We start from the raw sequence: 9162 nt of genomic DNA, 5'->3' as shown, positions 1-9162 counted from the left end.
GTTTTTGCAGTGGTTGGTACTGGTTTTTCCTTTCCATATTTAGTGTTTGCTCAGAAGCTCTTCTAAGGCAGGCCTGGTGGTGACAAAATCTCTCAGCATTTGCTTTTCTGTAAAGGATTTTATTCCTCTTTCTCTTATGAAGCTTAGTTTGGCTGGATATGAAATTCTGGGTGGAAAGTTCTTTTCTTTCAGAATGTTGAATATTGGTCCCCACTCTCTTCTGGCTTGTAGGGCTTCTGCAGAGATGTTCTCTGTATGTCTGATGTGCTTCCCTTTGTGGGTAACCTGACGTTTCTGTGTGGCTGCTGTTAACATTTTTTCCTTCATTTCAACCTTGGTGAATCTGACAATTATGTGTCTTTGGGTTGCTCTTCTCAAGGAGTATCATTATGATGCTCTCTGTATTTCCTGAATTTGAATGTTGACCTATCTTGCTAGGTTGGGGAAGTTCTCCTGGATAATATCCTGAAGCATGTTTTTCAACTTGGTTCTGTTCTCCCTGTCACTTTCAGGTACTTTGTCTTCATACTTTATTTCATTAAGTTGATCTTTAATCTCTGATATCCTTTCTTCCACTTGACCAATTCAGCTATTGATACTTGTGTATGCTTCATGAAGTTCTCATGCTATGTTTTTTCAGCTCCGTTAGGTCATTTATGTTCTTCTCTCAACTGCTTTTTCTAATTAGCAGTTCCTCTAACCTTTTATCAAGGTTCTTAGCTTCCTTGCATTGGGTTAGATCATACTCCTTTAGCTCGGAGGAGTTTGTTATTACCCACCTTCTGAAACCCACTTCTGTCAGTTTTTCAAATTCATTCTCCATTTTGTTTTGTTCCCTTGCTGGCAAGAAATTGTGATCCTTTGGAGAAGAAAAGTCATTCTGGTTTTTGGAATTTCAGCTTTTTGTGCTTGTTTTTCCTCATCTTCATGGATTTATCTACCTTTGGTCTTTGATGTTGGTGACCTTTGGATGGGGTTTTTGCATGGGTGTTTTTTTTGTTAATGTTGATGCTATTGCTTTCTGTTTGTTAGTTTTCCTTCTAACAGTCAGGACCCTCTTCTGCAGGTCTGCTGGAGTTTGCTGGATGTTCTCTCCATATCCTGTTTCCCTGGGTATCATCAGTGGAGTCTGCAGAACAGCAGAGATTGCTGCTTGCTGTTCCTCTGGAAGCTTCATTCCAGACAGTCACCCACCAGATACCAGCCAGAGCTCTCCTGTATGAGGTGTCTGTTGACCCCTGCTAGGAGGTGTCTCTCCATCAGGAGGCACAAGGGTCAGGGACCCACTTGAGGAGGCCGTCTGTCCCTTAGCAGAGCTTGAGTGCTGTGCTGGGAGATCTGCTGCTCTCTTCAGAGCCAGCAGGCAGGAATGTTTAAGTCTGCTGAAGCTGCACCCATAGCTACCCCATCTCCCAGGTTCTCTGTCCCAGGGAGATGGGAGTTTTTTCTATAAGCCCCTGAGTGGGGCTGCTGACTTTCAGAGATACCCTGCCCAGAATCTAAAGTGGTAGTCTGGATACAGAGACTTTGCAGCACTTTGGTAGGCTTTGCCCAGCCTGAAGTTCTCAGCAGCTTGTTTATACTGTGAGGGGAAAAGTGCCTACTGAAACCTCAGTAATGGTGGACACTCCTCCCCCCACCACACTCGAGCTTCCCAGGTTGGCTTCAGACTGCTGTGCTGGCAACAAGACTTTCAAGCCAGTGGATCTTAGCTTGTTGGGCTCTCTCGGGGCCTCTGAGCAAGACCACTTGGCTCACTGGCTTCAGCCCCCTTTCCAGGGAGTAAACAGTTCCCTGTCACTGGCATTCCAGGCACCACTGGTGTATGAAAAAAACTGCAGCTAGCTCAGTTTCTGCCCAAATGGCTGCCCAGTTTTGTGCTTGAAAGCCAGGGCCCTGGTGGTATAGGCACCCGAGGGAATCTCCTGGTCTGCCAGTTGTGAAGACCTTGGGAAAAGCATAGTATCTGGGCTGGATAGCACTGTCCCTTACGGCACAGTCCCTCACGGTTTCCCTTGACTAGGGGAGGGAGTTCCCCAACCCCTTGGGCTTCCCTGGTGCGGCGACGCCCCACTTTGCTTCTCCTTGCCCTCCGTGGGCCGCACTGCCTGTCTCACCAGTCCCAATAAGATGAATTGGGCATCTCAGTTGGAAATGTAGATATCACCCGCCTTCTGCCTTGGTCTTGCTGGGAGCTGCAGACCGGAGCTGTTCCTATTCGGCCATCTTACTGGGGAATCCAAGATACTAAATTTTAACATTAGAACACACTCCTCTTTCCCATGTCTTATTTTTAAGTATGAACCTTCATTAGTTTTCTGTAGTTTCTAAGAACGTTGTGATCAGTTTCTGCATTGTGTTCTGTTTTCTGGCAACACTGACAGGTATTCTACTAACCTCAGTAGGTGATTATTGCTGATAGTCATCTTTTTAATTTGAGAGAATCACAGCTTCTTTTTAACATTTGCTCTTAACCAGCACTGTATAGAGGACCTTTTAATGAAAACATGTCAATAGTACCAGCAAATTTAGTATTTATTTGCACAAAAGGCTACCACATATTTTAAAGTTCCCCTTCAATTGAGTCACTCCTGTGCTTAAAAACCTTCATTGCTTTCCTATTATCTTCAAAATTAAGTCCAGAATCACTGTAGCTTTCACAACTGAGGGCTTCTCTTACCTGTCCATCCTTATCTTCCACTTGTCCATCTCATGCATCTAAAGTAGCCTTTCATTCTTTAGACAGGGAGAAAACTTGTGCTTCTGATGTCATCCATTTGAAATATTCCTCATCTGCCCTTCAAAAATAAACATATTTCACAGAGGAGGGTAAACACTCCCTCCTCTGAAAATTTCTCTGGTCTTCCACTTAGTTAATCTATTGCTTTTGTTTCTTGTGCTCATCTAGTACATTAAGTAATATTTTTCTTATAAAATCAATTACATGTTGCTTTACCCAATACTTTTCATATATATACATATATATCTTCAAGACCAGTTTATATATTCCTTAAGGGCATATGCCCTTAGAAATATACACCATTGGTCGGGCGCGGTGGCTCAAGCCTATAATCCCAGCACTTTGGGAGGCCGAGACGGGCGGATCACGAGGTCAGGAGATCGAGACCATCCTGGCTAACACGGTGAAACCCCGTCTCTACTAAAAATACAAAAACTAGCCGGGCGAGGTGGCGGGCGCCTGTAGTCCCAGCTACTCCGGAGGCTGAGGCAGGAGAATGGCATAAACCCGGGAGGCAGAGCTTGCAGTGAGCTGAGATCCGGCCACTGCACTCCAGTCCGGGTGACAGAGCGAGACTCCGCCTCAAAAAAAAAAAAAAAAAAAAAACAGAAATATATACCATTGTAGCTTTCAGTACTCCTGTGTATACCTTGGCCACAAATTTCCTTTAAGAAATGTTAGTTTATTTTAATTAAATCTGAAAAATTATGTTAGTAGCTTTCATTTATTAACAAAGGACACTCAACTAATAGTTGGAGATGTTAGAAGTTTCCCATTAGCTATTTAAGGAAGCCTATAGAGCTTACCTCAGCTGGATATCTTAAACTAAAATATACATTTTCTTCTTTTTTTAAACTTTGCTGTGTATTTCATATTAGCTTACACCAGCATATATATTTAGCAACCATCAAGAATTGCTTAGTTGGATGATTTTTATAAAGTGGCACAACTTTTAGACTTTAAAAAATGACATCTCCTTGCTTTCTAATTTAGCCACACTGAGACCTTCTCTGATAGTCCCTCTTCCTGTCTTACTGAATGATTACTATTTTAATTACTTTGACCTACATGGAAATCTCGGACTCTTTTGCTTTTCATCTTCCTTCATAACACACTAAATGCTTTACTTTCCTTAGTCTAAATAATCAGAATACAGCATGTTATAAAACCAAACATAGCAAAATATGTTTTATTTACAAATGTATATAATTATGGCTTACTGTTAAATTGAGTGTTTGTCAGTGTAAATGTGTTAGATGATAATATAATCCAGTTATGCACTCCATCTTTATTTGTGTTGTTGATGTAATGCCACTAAAGAAAGAAATGATTTCTTTAGGCTGTAAATCTCAAGGTGGAAGGATGTGCCCCGAGGTGGTGGTAGTGGTAATATCTAATTAAAGTTAGGGGGTGATATATGATTTCATAATATAAACACAGGAAAAAAAAGCCTCAACGGAAATCTTATTGATGTGGATACAAATCAGAATCTCCTTGGGATGATGTTTATAATGGAAACATCGGTTAGAAACTTTTGAGAACTATGACTTCAGGGCTTCTAATTCAGCTACATGAGATGGTCACAATCACTTAACCAAAGGTTCCTCTATGTGTTTGTAATGGCATTTAAACCAAATTATGATTTGCATTTATCTATGAAAATGTATTTTTTTATTTAATCATCAGTATGAATACCAATCTACTATATAAATAGAAGCAGAAGCCGGGCGCGGTGGCTCAAGCCTGTAATCCCAGCACTTTGGGAGGCTGAGACGGGCGGATCACGAGGTCAGGAGATCAAGACCATCCTGGCTAACACTGTGAAACCCCGTCTCTACTAAAAAATACAAAAAACTAGCCGGGCGAGGTGGCGGGCGCCTATAGTCCCAGCTACTCGGGAGGCTGAGGCAGGAGAATGGCGTAAACCCGGGAGGTGGAGCTTGCAGTGAGCTGAGATCCGGCCACTGCACTCCAGCTCGGGCAACAGAGCAAGATTCCGTCTCAAAAAAAAAAAAAAAAAAAAAAAAAAAAGAAGCAGAAAATGAAAAATGAATTTAAATAAAGCTAAGATAAATATAAATCTTAGATCCAAATTGAGATTTTCTCTTTGCATTTCAACTCTTGCGTTTTGTTCCTTTTAATTAAACTAATGGCTCCTTACTAAATTGTTGTTATCTCATTATATAATCATTTGATTAGAGCTGACACTCACTCACCCTGGGAAATAGATGTTCTTCTGGCACCACAGCAGAAATCCATCCTGCAGAGTTCTCTAAGTGTGGAAGGGAAAGGCTGAAGGAGAAGATTTCCTTTCTCCATCAGGCTTCTCTCTAGAATCTCTACTTCCTGTCTTTTTGTCCTGGCCAACTCCAGCTAATCAAATGTGTTAAATCCTACACACTTCTCTTTTTTATGTCATAATATGAATGTTACAAAAGCTAATCACAAGTGACTTGTCGCATACTAAGTTATGATGCATATAAAGGGAGAACATTCTATTGAGAATGTTTGAATCACCGAAGAAACTCTTGGTCTTTCTACAAGATAAGAAATCAGCTTTATCCCAACATTCTCAAGTTGTGAATTGGGCAGCATGTATATATCTTATATCTTTGATGTTTTCTATCATCTAAATATATGGATGCAAAGAAGGAATGCAAAATATTTTTCAATAATAGGTAAAACTGAAGGGTAAAATTGAGAGTTAGAAGCAGGGAAGAATACCTTTATAAATTGTTATGACATGTTGCATAATTTGACAAAATTTATTGATGAGATAATTTATGATCTTGGCATTGCACATCTGTGAGACATATCATTGAGTTCCTTATAGATCTGATAGAATGTTTAGAATTTTACTTTTTATCAAAAGAAGATGCATGCATGAGAAAATAGTGGATTCAGCATCCTTCTCAATTTTTGAAAGATAATATACATGTAATCATAGCTTTACAGAATAAATTGTTGTAACTGGTTAATGATGCAAGATTAAAGATGGAGTTTGAAAATACAGCATCACTTACCTCACTTCAGATAAAAATTTCAAACAAATATCCCGAGCTTGCTGTCATTTCTTTTCTTCCATTTCTGTCAATTTGCTATGTGAGACAGGTTTCTCTATTGTTATTATTAATAGAAGAAAACATTAGATGTATGTTATCCCCTGAGAGTAACACTGCCATCAGGCCAACCTAGGTAAGTTAACAAGCAGAAAAACAAGCTCAACTATTGATATACATGATGTTCATTCAAAGTGTGTAAAGTAATTTAATACAGGGACTTGCTTTATAACTTTTTCTTTTTTATGATTATGGATGACAAAACTTATGAGCATAATTAGCAATTCTCCACTTTAATCTCCTATATACAAACTTTCATTGAACAATGTGTAGAATTTCTCTATTTTTTTCCTGTTATATTTGTTCTAAGTAGATGTATTGAAATGCAATTTTAGGTCTGTTGAGTTTGTATGTCTTTTTCATGTATTTTTCTAGAATGTAATTTTATTATACTTTATGAACATAAATTTAAAAATCCTTAATCTGTTGATTCACAATGGATTAGGGATTTTAAAAGAATTAGTCTGTTGCCACAGATGGTTTGGGAAAGCACTTCTGTAGGCCAAGTTTAGGGTTTTAGATACTGTCCTAGGGACAGGAAGAAAACTCTTCAGTGATAGCTCTTATTCTCATTATTTAGGATGCTACATGGACATTCAAAATTAGAAGGCTTGGGGCACCCCATCTGTCATGCTTTCTTAGGTACTGGGCACAGGAACACAGCTAACATCAAATCCTGTAGTCAGTCTGGTTTAAGACAGAACAGGTGCCTGTTCTGCAGTTACTCCTGATATGCAATGAGGAAGCCACAAACTCTCCCTCTACCCTCTCTGAGTGGTAGAGAGATACCAAGCAGATCCCAGCAATACTTAATTTAGCTGTGTTTAAAATAATGTTAACACTTGTTAGTTAAGTGAGGGCTGATCCTATATGTGAAATTATTATTGGCAAAATCATGATTATGTGATTACATATATTTCTAAATATGTTAAGGGTTAATTTGGCTATGTTTTATTTAGAATAATGACATTTCAGAATTGAAAAGGACTTGATATATTTAACTTAATATCTGATAGAGAAAATTGGAGAGAAAATTGAGGCTCAAAGTATTCTATAGAAAGAATTGATTAAGAATTTGGGTCATGGAGTCAGAGATTGGAATTCTGCTGCCATAAACCAGGAAATTCCTGAGTCTGCCAGAGGCAGGAAGAGGCAAGTAAGGATCCTTCTCTAGGGGCTTCACAGGGAGCATGACTCTACCATTACCTGATTTCAGGCTTCTAACCTCCAGAATTGTAAGAGAATACATTTCTATTGTGTTAAGTCACCTAGTTTGTGGAAATTTGTTATGGCAGCCTTAGGAAATGACTATGTGGACTGATAGAGTATTATGAATCACAGTTTCTTTGGTATGTGAATTTCTAAATGAGTTTAAATAATATCCTCCGTAGGATTATGATTTTTTTAATAGTTTGGGTCTTGGAATCAGATTGTTAAAATAAATGCAAAGCTCAACTGTGCTCCTTACTAATGTTGAATTTGGTTTCTTCATCGGTAATAGTTTGATAAGAAAAAGAAGATTTACCTTATAGGGCTATTTTTGATTACTGTTTAAAGGAAATGATCCATGAAAACATTTAAGCACAGGGCTTGAAAGCTGGTAGGCACTTTGTATGGGTTAGATGTTATTATGATAATCATGATGTTAGTAGCATGGCGGTGTTGATGGAGAAGATTCTTTGACCTGTTCAGCTGGACAGTGGCATAGTTGGAAGTAGAAGCCTGGGATGCTCTCTGTCATTCTGATGACATTTCTACCTCTACTCAAGTCATCCCAGTAAACTGTTCACTCATGCACCTTCATAGATTGATCCTCACATAATGATTTCATTTTCAAATGCTGATATCTTTAAAAAGATGTAAGGAAATTCTACTTCCAACCATACACATATTCTCTCAGCTGGGTGACAGCCTCTCAACTTCACCAGATGTCTTGCCTGGTGTGAAACAATCACCAGGCTTAGAAAGGAAACCATAGCACCATTAATATACTGTTGGAATAGGCTCATTTCATTACTGTGATGTGTTTGAAAACAAGTCCTCAGTCTTTAAATTATAGGCTACTTTACCCATATATTTGATAAATATATTTGCATAATTAGCAAAACATATTGTTCTGAGATCTTCTCAAGGCAGGGGATGGAACCATATTCTACACAATTAAATAAGAGGAGAGAGAGATGAGATTCCGTTTCAACTTGATTAAACAAATATGCATGCATTGAGCTCCAATTTTCTGCCTGGTGTTGTACTTGGCTCTTAATCATATGACTAAGGTAGGCATAAGCTCTGTTCTTACAGTGGAGCTTTCAGTCTGGGGGAAAGGTAGAAAAATGCCTTTTCTATACAGAATTATGACCCACAAGAGGAAAAAAAAATCAGTGTTAGAAATAAAGAGAAAAAATTTAAAGAGAATAACATCTAACCACTTTAAAAATTAAGAATGAACAAAAATGCAATAATACAACAACAACAATAACATGAAAGATCTTAACTTTTAAGGGACATGGCCCCATTGGGCCTGAGCTCCAGCAGTGGTAGTGTCTCAGCTGAGAGCAGAGGACCCTTTATGGAGACATCCTGCAGGAGAACTACAAGAACGTTATTAGAAGGTGCATATTGCATATGAATCTCCTAGGGATTGTGGTGTGGAGAGTTTTAGCAGGATCTGCTCCCATGGCCTTAGTTATCATCTCTGGGATAATCCAGACCTCTCTTCTGGGTGCCAGTCTATTTGAAATTATTTGGATAGCTGGCAGGCCTAGTAAACTCAAAAAGCTGTAGCCATAATGGCAGGGCATGGAGAACAAGTATGGTGTCCTCTGAGTGAGGGATGCTTCAGAAGGGGGCAGATGACCAAATAGTAGGGGGTAATTTGGACACCAGAAGCATATCTTAACCCGGAGGGGTGGCAACAGAGAAAGTGCCTTTTCCACTACTGTCATAATGAAATGTATGAACCCTGCTGGGTGCGGTGGCTTACGCCTGTTGTCCTAGTACTTGGGGATGCCGAGGCGGGTGGATAAACTGAGGTCAGAAGTTCAAGACCAGCCTTGCTAACATGATGAAACCCCATCTCTACAGAAATGCAAAAATTAGTCTGGCACGATGGCAGATGCCTGTAATCCCAGCTACTCAGGTGGCTGAGGTGGGAGAATTGCTTGAATCTGGGAGGTGGAGATTGCAGTGAGCCAAGATGGCACCATTGCACTCCCGCCTGGGTGACAGAGTGAGACTCTATCTGAAAGAAAGAAGAAAAGAAAGAAAGAAAGAAAGAAAGAAAGAAAGAAAGAAAGAAAGAAA

Source organism: Piliocolobus tephrosceles, chromosome 10 (genome assembly GCF_002776525.5).
Source record: "Piliocolobus tephrosceles isolate RC106 chromosome 10, ASM277652v3, whole genome shotgun sequence".
NCBI lineage: Eukaryota > Metazoa > Chordata > Mammalia > Primates > Cercopithecidae > Piliocolobus > Piliocolobus tephrosceles.
The sequence above is the reverse complement of the archived record's forward strand: the minus strand, read 5'-3'. Positions refer to the sequence as shown.